General features: G+C 44.6%; 1 protein-coding gene across 3 annotated transcripts in view; it reads left to right on the top strand.

Moving 5' to 3' along the window:
• Positions 1-12,971, top strand: part of SNX8 (sorting nexin 8) — a 213,016-nt gene that overhangs the window by 71,660 nt on the left and 128,385 nt on the right. The window lies entirely within an intron of this gene.

The following is a 12,971-nucleotide window of genomic DNA, read 5'->3' as shown; positions in this document are numbered from 1 at the left end:
TGGGTTTATACGGATGGTGATGATAATGTGGCATCATATGTCTCCTGCTTGCCTAACCCATAACGGGATGCGGCATGAAAGCGGTGCTTAAAAAAAATTAAAAGACATGGTTGAGCATCTCTCACCTTGGGTGATCACCAGTACACTACTATACATGGCAAGACACTTTGCATTATGCCAGGTGAGTTAAGGTTTTTATTAAGAGACATGTTTTTTGTCTGGCCTAGAGACCGTTTTAGCTGTCATACCAGCCTCATACAATAAAACAAAATATATATAAACATGAATAGAAGGGTCTGGGGGTCTGCACTCCTCATCCATTAGTCTGTTCAGAAGTCATTCATGTATTGCTACTCCTGTTTGTTCACAGCATACAGTATGGGATAGTGGGCCATCCCATTTCATCCACTGGCTGACTTGAACTGTGAGAGATGGCATTTTGCCTGATCACATTTGCACAGCTAACTAAAAAAGAGTATACACGTTCCTGGCCTACTGGCAACATCTTTCTTTTTATATATTTATATGTTTGTTCCAAATTGTTTTTGCACACTCAATAGGCTTTCAAAAAATGCATTAGCTAGACCTTTTGGCTCTGCACCTGCTAATTTAAGTCACACTTTCTAGTTCTTTTGGGATCTTAAAGCCTTCATTACAAGTGTCTCCTTTAAATCCCTTTCTGACTGTTAACCTTGTGGCAGGCCCACAGTGACAGTTATGAGGCTTGTGGTGTTACCAAGGTCTATCCTGTTTCCTTTCCAGATTTCCACTCCTGGAAGAATCAGAAATTTCCGGGTGAAACTGCTGCGGAGAGTAAGAACTAACCGGGATTACCTATTTTCCCCGGTAAATCTTTATTACTCTGGAGATTCTAAAGGTTCAACTCAAAATACCTGTTAATTTTGCACTCCTGGAGTTAAAAGAACATTAACTTTTTAGGGCAGTGGCGTAACACAAGAACATGGGGCCCGTGCAAAATGTGAAGAAGGGCCCTTGAGTCTCCCATTATCTTACAGCTATTCATTGACCTTAGGCAGAATGAGGGCCCCCCTAACGGGCGTAGGAGACACAACATTTCTGGGGGCGAGGTGGGGGGGAGACAGGGACAGCTTTGGGGACTTTCGATTGACCCTATACAAATTGCCCATGTCCATGAACTGCAGATTCTGATAAATGTATACAATCACATACTTTCAAGGTGAAATAGAAAGGCAGGCATGTAATCACAAGTATGTTTTATTGTCATTTACATGTTATCTACATTTTGCAAAGTAATTGGATCAAATGTGAAAAAACAATGTTTCTATTTATAAGGGTTCTGGGTGTTTGTTATGAAAGTGGATAGTAAGACCAATAAAGTTGTTTTTAGCTTTCAGACGCTGTTAAGGGTACCAGATAGTAGGGTTTTAAAGGGATTGGAGGGTTCAGTGGTGGGTAGTGGTAAATTGTGGGAAGGGTATTTTAGGTTTCGATGGGTAGGTAGAGGTAAATGGGGGTAGGGGTTTTTGGAACTTTGCCCTTTCTGGAGGGTCACCCCAGTTTTCTTTTTGGTCTTTTCGCTGAATTCTATTTTTACTGGCTACAGAACTCTATTCACTTTACCCCTGGTAACCAGTGGTAAAATGTTTGTGCTCATTCTTTCAACATTTTAAAATTGGTATGCTCCCGATTGACATATTTACCTTGCCTATAAGTCTCTAATATATGGTACCCACCATGTATGTAGGTCCTGTAAGTTAAATGTCACAAGTGGGGTGCAACACTCATTGTGCCACCCATTACAGTGGCAGAATAAGACATGCATCCAGGCTTGCCACAGAACCCTGGTTGTGCTTTAATCTGCCAATTCGACCTGTCAAACTAAACCCTTTTAGCAGGCATAAACCTTCCTTTTAAATGTTAATGTCACCCTTAAGGTAGGCCTTATTGCTCATAGAGTATGGTGCATGATATATAAAAGTAGGACATGTAGAAGTTTAGTATTCCATATGTCCAATGAGCGAAAAAGCATATAAGCTAGTTTCACTGTAACAAGACTGGTTGCTTCCACAGGGAAACACAGGATTACATTATAACACCTTATAATGCTAATTTCAGATTGGTAATGGCTACAGAAATATTTCAAGTCCTCTTTTTAATAGTTAAACAAAATCCAATGTAATGGTATAGTCAATTTTATCTACCTAGTATTGAAAAAGTCCTTCTGAAAAATAACATTTTGCCTGCCTAAAGCCTTTGGAGGCCTTTCTGTAAGTATTTAAGAGTCACTTAGCAGCTTGGTAGCTCTCCTGTGGCAAGGAGTGAACAGACCCCAGGACAGTAACGATGAGCCTTGGGTGTGGGGAGTTGTTGTCCTCCCCTTGTCAGGATTGACTGTGGGCTGTGCTCAGTCCCTGGGTGCACTTCAAAGTTTGTGCCGCTGGCACAGGCAGATGTATGACACAAGAATTGACAAAGTTGAATACCATCAATGACCGGATTCAATTCACTCATCAAATTGACAATAAAACCATTGCTTATCTGGATGTACTACTGCAAATTGAACAAAACAAAATCACCACAACACTGTTCAAAAAATCTACAGATCGAAATAACCTACTACATTGTGGGAGTTTCCACCAGATTTCACTTAAAAACAATTTGCCATTATCTCAACTCTACAGAGTTAAACTGATAGTTTTGGAACCTAATGAATCAGAGAAACAGATACAGAACATGATTCAACGCTTTCAAGAAAGAGGATATCCTATGGAAGTTCTAAGAAATGCTGAAACAAAATGCAGTGTGAAATCACGTACTCAATTACTCACAGGCACCAATAAATCTAGTGAAAGACGGATGGTTGTAGTGTCAAGATTTTCAGGGCCATTTCTAGGTGTTTTGCCGCCTTAGGTGAGAATTGAAAAATGCCGCCCCCTCCCTAAGGTTGTACCTTACTCTGCCCACTGCCCAAACCTGTCCAAATTCTGCTGTTGTGTAAGAGTAATTTGGGCAGAACCCCTGTTCATTATGTAGTTGTGTAAGAGCGGCGACACCTTAGCTGGGTAGAGTTGTGCTATAAATGTGAAAAAAATGCTATTTCAAGTACAGCTGCCTCCCCCAGGCCTCAGATCGGGTTTTATCCACTTCTAGTGCTCCTTGCTGGCACCTTTTATCATTCAAAGTCCCAGTTTTAGTAATCTTGACGATTCCAATTCTCACCTGGATTGCTGACAAACCCAAACTACGAGACGTGTCTTGTAATCCTAGCTTCGCCACTTGAGCACATTGTGTGAACCGGGGCACATTAAATACCGGCCACATCTCTTATTCAAAGGCTCACACTACTGACTATCGCCATAGTAAAAAACACAAGGCGAGGGAAACTTTAAATAAGCAGTTCTGCAGCAAACCCAATAAAGATACACATTTCCGGATAAATCTAGACACGCCTCAACCTTCCGTGCAGATGCACCGATGGGTGAACAAAATGGGAATCCACACGAAAGGCAATGTTTGCCTAGGTGAGGAGAAAGATTATTGTGGAAAGTTCAACTGTTTCACTTAATTTCAGCTGACAGGTTCCTTTATCCTAATTTTTTAAAATCACAGCAGTGTATTCTATAATGAGTTACATTCACTCACTTCATGCTCCCTAATTTCCCCCGTTCCCGTTTTTAAATTGGTCCGGACTTCACATTAAACAGACTTCTAAGGTTGCTTTGCCATCAACCGTCCCATTCTTCACACCTTTTAAGCACAGTTAGTTAGATTACATGACCATCGTGCGCTGAAGGAACCTGCTGCTGCACTGTTTCTTGTTTTTAAACTAATTTCACTGTTTTAAAAATTACTTGCTCCCTTGCGTGCTCGCGCTGTAGACTGTGGTGCTAGGCGCTATATTCTCCTCGGCCTCACTTTGGGGGACTACATTAGAAATATAGGTCTTACCTGCATTTAAATTGTGTCCTCACCCACTCTTTGTGGGATTAGAGCGCTTCAGGGCTCTCGCTCTCAGGACATCGCGCTAAGGTGAGTGATGCCGCCATCTTAGGTGAGGGAACCAGGGAGTGCCTAACAGCAGGCGCTATCTTGGTTGGGGGGGCTAGTTGTTAGCTCTGCAGGGCTCCCGCGTTTACGGCCATAAAAATGGCTGCTTCCAGGGCGCGCAGCGTCGGCGCGCAGCGGGCGCGCTGGCGGAGCGCTGGAGGTGCACCAGAGGTAAGCCCGTTTGCGCCCGTTCGCGCACGGGACGCGCCGGGCGCCGGAACCTCTGTCCCTCGTCACCGAGTCGCACTCTCTTACTCCCGTGACGAACTGTTACGTGTGAATCCCGGCACCTCTTTGCCTGGTGAGCGTAATTCCCCTAACAGGCCATCTGATGTTCTGGCCTGTGGCCTGCTGAACGTAAGGTCTCTTGTCAAGCATTGTGAGGAAATTGCGTTGCTGATAGAATGCCACGGTCTTGATGTACTTTTTATGACCGAGATGTGGACTACTTCAACCAGCGCGGTGGAACTAGGAATAGCCTGCCCGCCCGGTTTTAAATGTATTCACAATCCACGGGTGGGAGCTAGAGGAGGTGGAATTGGCCTCATATTCAGGGAGACGTTGGACCTCTCTCAGCTCCAAATCAAGGTCATCTCTGGCTGTGAACTGCTGGGCTTCTCTATTAAAGATCATGGAGGAGTATTATATACTGGGCTGCTATGTTATAGACCCCCGGCTAGCTCGCTGTCGATGGTCTCAGAGCTCATTGATTTAATCTATGATCTCTCCCACTCCCATACAAAGCTGATGGTGCTAGGGGATTTTAACCTCTGGCCTGAAGGGCCAACGCACTCTGCCTTTGTAGAGCTGACTCAAGCTTGCTGTAATATCGATTTGAAACAGCTTGTACTCACCCAGACCCACTCTAAGGGTCACATTCTGGACTTGCTCTTTGCTGATGCACGCTCAGTGACTCTGAAAACCGTTCTGCCTCAGTGCTGGACGGACCATGCTCTTGTCCTCTTCTCCCTTTCATGTATAGCCGCTGCTATGAAGAGGGGCAGGACGAGTGGCATGGGTAGACAATGGTCTAGAATTCTCGCAGACTCTACATTGCCCACTTTGCTTCCGGACGGTTTCACTTTGGGAACTAATGTGGACGTGAGCTATGAGGTCTTTTGTCAGCGAATTTTATCCTCCCTTAACTCCTTGGCTCCAATGCGTACCATCAGAGCTAGGACTCACCTTGTAATGCCTTGGTATTCGGAAGAACTCCGGCAGCTTAAGCTGCAGTGCAAACAGGCTGAGAGGGCATGGAGGAGACAGTATTTAGAACCTCAACGTGTCCTCTATAGGCAGACACTGGCAAATTACAAAATTCAGATCAAGCGGGCTAAGTGTCGGTTTTTAGAGGATTCACTGATGGCGGCGGCGAATAAATCACAGGCTCTCTTTAGACTTGGGAAAGATCTAGCCCATCCAGCCTGTATTAAAAACATCATACCGGCCTCTCAGGATCTTTGTGACTCGCTGGCACAAGCCTTTGAGGACAAAATTGCCTCTATCTTAAATAATCTTGCCCCATCCGTTGATAAGGTGGTGGACAGTTCCTCCTTAAGTGAGACCAGCAAGACGAGCGCTACATCTACAGGACTGAACAGTTTTCCACTACCATCTTTTGAGGAATTTTGTGCGTTGGCGGACGGGTTGTCCTCTGGTTCTCCATCTGACCCGCTTCCACCGAAGTTTTGGAAGTTGTTTCGTGCTGAGTTGTTCCCCCCACTTTTTTCGATCTGCTGCCAGTCCTTGGGTTCCGCACGAGTGCCTGACTGCTGGAAATTGGCAGTGGTCTCCCCACTGCTGAAAAAAGAAAATCTGGACCCTACGTGCCCAGTAAACTATAGGCCGATCTCCCTATTGCCCTTTCCAGTTAAAATCTTGGAGAAACTGGCCACAAGGCATCTTTCCAACTTTCTCGAGTCCACCGAGTACTTGGATATGGTCCAGTTTGGCTTTAGGCCAGCACATGGGACGGAGTCGGCTTTGGTGACTGTTCTTGATGACCTTCGGACGCGGGCCGACCAGGGTCAAGCGGCCTTTTTAGTGCTGCTTGACATGTCGGCCGCGTTCGACACGGTTAGCCATGCAATCTTGATCAGGAGGTTGGCGGAGGCTGGAGTTTCTGGGTTGGCCCTACAGTGGCTGGTATCATATCTCGATCACAGGTACCAGGTGGTATCTCTGCCACCTTTCAAATCTAACATCAGGAAGGTGGGGCAGGGTGTACCACAGGGGTCTTCCATCAGTCCCATCTTATTTAATCTCTACCTCCGTCCCCTGATCTCGTTGATAACATCTTTCGGCATAACAGTCACCAACTACGCAGACGACACTCAGCTTGTCTTCTCTTTTGAAGGCAAGAAGGCGGTATCCCATGAGGCGTTCCATTGATGCATGAGCACCACGGCAGCATGGCTAGGTAACAACTCCCTGCAAGTTAACAGCATGAAAACTGAGGTGCTACACTGCTCAATGGACCGTACCCCTAGGCCTCTCCCACTGGACTTCTGGCCCCCTGATTTCCAAGGGACTGACTCCCCTGCTGAGTCAGTACGGAATCTGGGTGTAATGTTCAGTTCTAACTTGCAACTAGATGTAGCGGTGAACAAAACGGTAGCCACCTGTATGGCACTGCTCTGCTCGCTGCATAAGATTCTACCCTTGCTCCCTTCACATGCCAGGCCAGAGGTAGTGCGAAGCATCATTTTAAGTCGTCTCGACTATTGCAACGCACTGCTTCTGGGGGCGCCTGCCACTTTACTGGGGAAATTACAGCGTTTGCAGAATTTTGCTGCAAAACTCGCACTGTCGCGCCGCCGTTTGGATTCCTCTGCTGAGACTTGCATTGGTTGCCAATCTCACCGCGTATTGACTTTAAAGCCCTGTGTTTGGTGTTTCGGGCTCTTCATGGTCAAGGCCCACTCCCATTGCAGAACCTCTTTTCCTGGTATACCCCGGGCAGACCACTTCGGTCAGCCTCAGCCTATCTGGTATCAGTACCTAAGATCAGGCGCTCCCGGATGGGAGGTCGGGCCTTCAGGTTCACCGCAGCAAAACTGTGGAACTCTCTTCCTCTGGACCTGAGGGGTATGACAGATCTTCCCTCTTTTAAGAAAAACTTGAAGACCCACTTATTCCCCAGAATGTTGCACTAGTTTTTTCGGATGCTGGTAACATCTTGTATGTAATGACTATCTAAGCGCCAGGATGCCCGTTGGGTGACAGCAAGCGCTATATAAAAATATCTATACATACATACATTGTCTTCCCTTGGGATTCCGTAAAAGGTGCCTGCCCTCACCCCCTCCCCCAATCAAATATAATACCTGTCGTCTCGTTTTAAGGGGCACGATTTGGGCTTTAGGAATTGATTTGTCTTGCTTCTTTTTTCTAAAACATACATTCGGATCAAAGCATTTTCCACAGAATAAAAACACCTCGTACCAGCTCCCTAATACAGAGTTTGCCAATCAGCAGCATCTAAACACAGGGCACACGAGGGCCGCAACACAACAATATTTTTAAGGGGGGCTTCTGCAAAACGTAACGAGGGGCCCGAGTCCATCTGTCACAGGTATTCACTGGCCTTGGGGTAAATGGGGGGCCCCTGGAGGGTAGCCCCAATCCCTGTGCCGCTGGAGGCTGTGTTACTCCCAGGCCGCAGCACACACTCCCTGGTGCCGAAGTCACCCACAAGAAATCAAACTCTGACACAATAAACATGCTCACCAGGCGCCTATTGGAAGAAACAGGATGTACTGAGAAACTAACATTCACAACTTTTGAAAGGTCGAGTGCTGGGGCCTTCATGTACTGCTGGGGCCCAGACGAGAGAGGACAGCAGGGCGTGCTTACTGTTTTGGCGTGGGGAGAACTCACTTTTTTGCCGCCCTCCCCCTTTTGCCGCCCTAGGCAGCCGCCTAGTGCTGCCTAATGGTAGAAAGGGCCCTGAAGATTTTCGACAAAAAGTCATTCATATAAACAGGTTATTTTAAAACACTGGCAAATTTTATCGAATGAACCAGATTTCAAAGGGATTTTTCAAGAGAAACCTAGATTCGCATTTATTCGCAGTAAAAACATTCAAGACATTTTGAAACCATCTGAACAAGTTTACAATAAAATTGTATTCAAAGGTACTCTGCCGTGTTACAACTGTAACAATTGCCATGCTATTATCAAAGGAACCACGATCAATCATCCACTTAAAGGTACTCCTATTCGGTTAAAAGTAACTGCTACCTGTGATTCAATGAATTTGATTTACTTACTCAAATGCCCATGTGGCTTAGTCTATGTGGGCAAAACCACCAGAAAAATAAAAACACGGCTATCTGAACACAAAAGCAATATAAGAACGAAAAATGAGAAATCAGCCATAGCAGTACATTTCAATGATCGGAGACATAACATTGCTCAACTGCAATTCATGGTTTTGGAAACCATCACCAACATTGAAAACCAAGATGTAAACAGAAAATTGTTGCAAAAAGAAAATGAATGGATTTTTAAACTTGATTCAACGAAGCCCCATGGGCTTAATGAACGCTTGGATTTCTCTCGTTACCTGTGAACTATTTTCTCACAATGCCTTTTTTGCCTCTTGACATGATTAAGTCTAGTATTGTCTAACTCTGTATACGGTGTGTTACTTGGTGACCTTTTTACCCTAGTGCTTTTTTCACGCTATTTTCTTCATTATCCGCGCACTTTTTTTCTTAATTTGTATACCTTTGTGTGAGTTAAATATTTTCTCTTTTGATATTGCCATTAATAGGTTTGTTATTCTTTTTCTTTTACCTCCTTTTCTCACACCTTTCCTAACTATCTTGTTTTTTCAATATTATATACACTTTATCTTCTTTTTAGGCTATATGTGACTATATATCGCTTTACTTTGGTGGGTTGATATGTTTTCATTACTTTTATGCTCATTCCAATATGGCTGACATTTCCACACCATCTCCCTCTAGACATCGTCAGTTTCTATTCAGTAACACACAGTATTTATCTGTCGGCGTTTTTCGCCGCGCACTAACCCAGTCCTTGAAACCTGACGTCGAGTTATCAACTCGCTAGATGACTTCGATAAGAATTTTCCACTCTTTGGGTTTATGTGCATTGCGGCATGTATTTTCGAATCACGAGAAGTTTTTCATCACGGCTTTTCGTTCATCACGCATTCTTTCTTTGAGCACTTTTGAACTTCATGGGTTTTAACTCGGAGTGGTCTGTCATTGTTCCAGTTCACTTTTTCTATTAGTTCACCTTATGGTTGGCCTTCTCTATTTCAGCACAGTTAGTTTAACGTATAGGCTCGCTTCTTCATAGCATTCGTTCACCCTTTATATCCTTCATCACTTTTTTCTAATACACACCGGAGAGTAATTTTTGTTTATAAAATCGCAGAGTACTTTACACCTTTACACTTTCCCTCTAAGGTCGGTTGATAATTTTTGCACACTTATGGCGTTAACTACTTGGTGGTATTTGCTTCGACATTTCCCCTATGATGCATTAAACGTGTGGACCCTCATACATATATATTTCTTCTTGTTAGATTCCCCTGATGAAGTGCCTTCACGGCACGAAATGCATTGGGACCATGCCAATTATGATTGCTTTTCATCATTTGTGATTTAAAGAACTTATCTTCACGGAATACAGCTTATTATTTGGATTTCATACTAGAACAATTGGTTCAACTGTATAAATATCGCATTGACGATTACTTCCAGCTGCGCCCATAGGGTCGTTCCCTAAGTTCAGGGGACGCCACGCTGCACAGGCAGATGTAGCTCAGAACTGGGCCTGCCTTCCAGTTTGTCCTTCTAGTCAGCCAGGCACCAGAGAGCTCCCCAGAAGTGGTTTAGAGAGACCACTGGAGTGGGGCTGCGAGAATCCTCTTTGACATTTGAGTGTCAATTCGTTCTTGTATGTCACATCCTGCTTGACAGGTCTGCTGGGGTTTAACATATAATATTTGGGTTGCACTTCAAAGAAGGGAAACAGAATGTCAAAACATGTTGTGTGTATCTACTGTGTGGTTGCTGAAAGCTCAGCTTTGATTTTACCAGTCTCCTGTCTGTGTTTGATTGGGGGGGTAACAGAAACTGTTTAAAACTGTATTGTGATGTTAGATGTGGGAGGACACTGGGATTATCACAGTACATTCACTACGCACACCCCCTGACCTCAGAGCCCAAGTTTAGTGAGGCCGAAGACTTCAGACATCTTGAAAATGCCCAAATTGGGTAGGGTTAGCCCTGGCAACCTTACCCCATTGGTTAGGGCATCACCTGGGATCATTCTCACCCACAAACTTGAGCCCAGCATAAATGTGAATTCTCTAGCAACCCACTTCAGAACACTCAATGACCTCTGGAAGATCAGAAGAGGGCTTAACCTGCTGCCTGAGACATGCGAAGAGCCCTAAAGGACTGGACCTGCTCACTCTTGGACCAAGACAAAGAAGTGAACTCCAAGGGCCATAAGGCTGAACTCCTGTTCAAGCTACAGGGATATAACCAGCTCCAAGAAGCATTTCCTGCAATTACCCAGCTGATCAGTGGCACCTCAACCTGGACTGGTCTCCGCCTGCATTTTGTGAGCCTTAAATTGCCTTCCCTTGTGTCCTGGGGGGAGTTACAAGTGTATTCCTGTGGTGTATTGGGAGTTGAAAGACTAAAGTTAGAAGATAAAATCTTAAACCGGACAAACCTGGTTGTTGCATCTGACCTGCACTCCGTCATAGACCGCATCAAATTGCGCCTAGGTCCTGGGCTACCAGAACCATTGACTATCATTGGCACTTGGTGCTATTTTTCCTTAAAAATTTTAAAATGTATTTCTCCAGTTCCCCTTATTGGATTTGTGTCATTTTGGTGTACTTTTGTTTATTAATTTTAACTATGTTGCTAATTCATTTGAAGGTTTTCATTGTTTTGCATTTTAAATTTATTACGATTTTAGTACTGCAAAAATACTTTACGCATTGCCTCTAAGTTAAGTCCACCTGCTCTGTGTAATATCTACCAGAGGTTGACCACAGGTTTAATTAGTACCTTTAATAGTTTACCCTGACAAGAACTGTGATTATTACGTGAGGCAGATAGTGGTACAGGGAGGTAAGTTTTTTTTTTTTCAGTACACAGAGGCATAAAGAGGTAAGCGGTTTTTAGGGTTCAGGGACAGTTTGAGGTAAAGGTTTTGGGGCAGTTAGGGCCAGGTATGGTTAAAGGGAGGTAAGGGGATGTTAGGATTTAGTGGGAGGTAGTGGTAAAAGGAGGTACGGGCCTTTTAAGGTTGAGGGTCGGGTAGAGGTAAAGGGAGGTAAGTGATTTTTAAGGCTATGGGGAGGGAAGAGGTAAGGGGTGCCAATGGGATTTTAGGGTTATGGGGTGGGAAGAGAAAGAAAATGAAGGGTTTTTTAGGATTCTGGTCAGATAGAGGTAATGAGAGGGTACGATTTTTTAAAAAGATTTCGGCCAGTAGGGGTAAAGGAAGGTAAGGAGGTTTTAGGCTTCTGTGGTGGGTAGAGGTAAAGTGTTTTTAGGGTTCAGGTGTGGGTAGAAGTAAAAATAGGTAAGGAGTTTTTAGGGTTCAGGGAAGGAAAGCTGTAAAGGGGGAAAGGGATTTAAATAAAAAAGGTGTGGTTTGGGGGTGTTAAACACCCCTCAAAACAAAGAAAGAAAAAAGCAGGAAAAAAGAACAGCAGAGTTAGTTATGCTGACATGGTAACTAACAATTTCCTTCAGGTCCCCAGCAGATGTTAGCAGCAAGCACTTATCTTGCTGTCCCTTCTTCTTGTTAGAGATGTGTGCTTTGGTTATTGCACTGTGGAAGGTTGAGGCCAGATTTCCTAAAACAATTGCCTGATGTCTTTCGCCCCATTTTGCAGGGCTTCTTTTTTTAATAAAGTAAGGCTTGAGTTATTCATAAAGCTCCACTCATCCCCTCACCTGTTGTTCACGCTCAAGCCTTCTTCTGGGGACAAGCACCACCAGGGTTGCAGCTTCCTCGTTGCCCTGCAGGTTCAAATTCAAGTTGCAGATAGGGGAGTGCTGAGAAGAGGCTGGGCGCTAGAAGATCCTTGGACAGCCTGCCAACGGGTGGTGCATGAAGATCCTGGTCCTTCTCAATAGCCTGGGCAGGATGCAGACAGCATGTTTTCAACCATGCAGGCTGCAAGCAGCTGTAGCATGATACTTTGAAGGTGCTCTGTGGGTGGTTGCAGGTCAGTAGGTCAAGAGCACTGCCTTGATAGGTAGAGCTTTCACTTGCTAATGACCATTCGAATGTCCCCTCGTCTCCCCACTCCTGTCCTCGTGTCCCCCGCACTTGAAAATCTGGGTGGTGGATTAATCCCCCACGTCCTCCACACTTCTACGCCCATGCCCCGTGAAGGATATGGGTGCCCCTGTACCGCAGGGTCTTCCGTTGAGCCCCTGTTTAGGGGTTCATGATTAACACCACCCCCACATTAGGGGACCTCGTAATTAGACCTCTTTGCTGTAGCCTGCACCCATTGCCACCATAACATCCATTGTTTTCATTTCAGTACTATATAGTAATTTTTGTTTTATACTGCCCTTTCTACAACAAGCTTTGTAGCACTGTAAAGTAACAAGTGTAGCTGGAGGTGTGCTCCATGATGTCCACTTTATTTATCTCAGAAGCATGCTAGCATGAGGTACACCTGCATGGGTTCAAACCCTTCTCTTTCGGTTTTCTTATCTTTTATCTTTGGAAGACAAAACTCTTCTCGGGTTCTGTGTTTCTGCCACTTCACAGTGTCATCCCTTAGATCAGCGTTTTGCACAGTGTGTCGCAAGCCAATTTTTCGTGTATCGGGAAAGTTCGAGCAATAAATAAGGATGCCTTTGCTTTAAATTCTGTTTCTTTACACATTTGTCAGTACTTAAAAGACGGAGGTCAAATGT

The sequence above is a fragment of the Lissotriton helveticus genome, chromosome 10 (assembly GCF_964261635.1).
Source record: "Lissotriton helveticus chromosome 10, aLisHel1.1, whole genome shotgun sequence".
Classification (NCBI taxonomy): Eukaryota; Metazoa; Chordata; class Amphibia; order Caudata; family Salamandridae; genus Lissotriton; species Lissotriton helveticus.
This window is presented reverse-complemented; position numbering and strand designations above follow the sequence as displayed.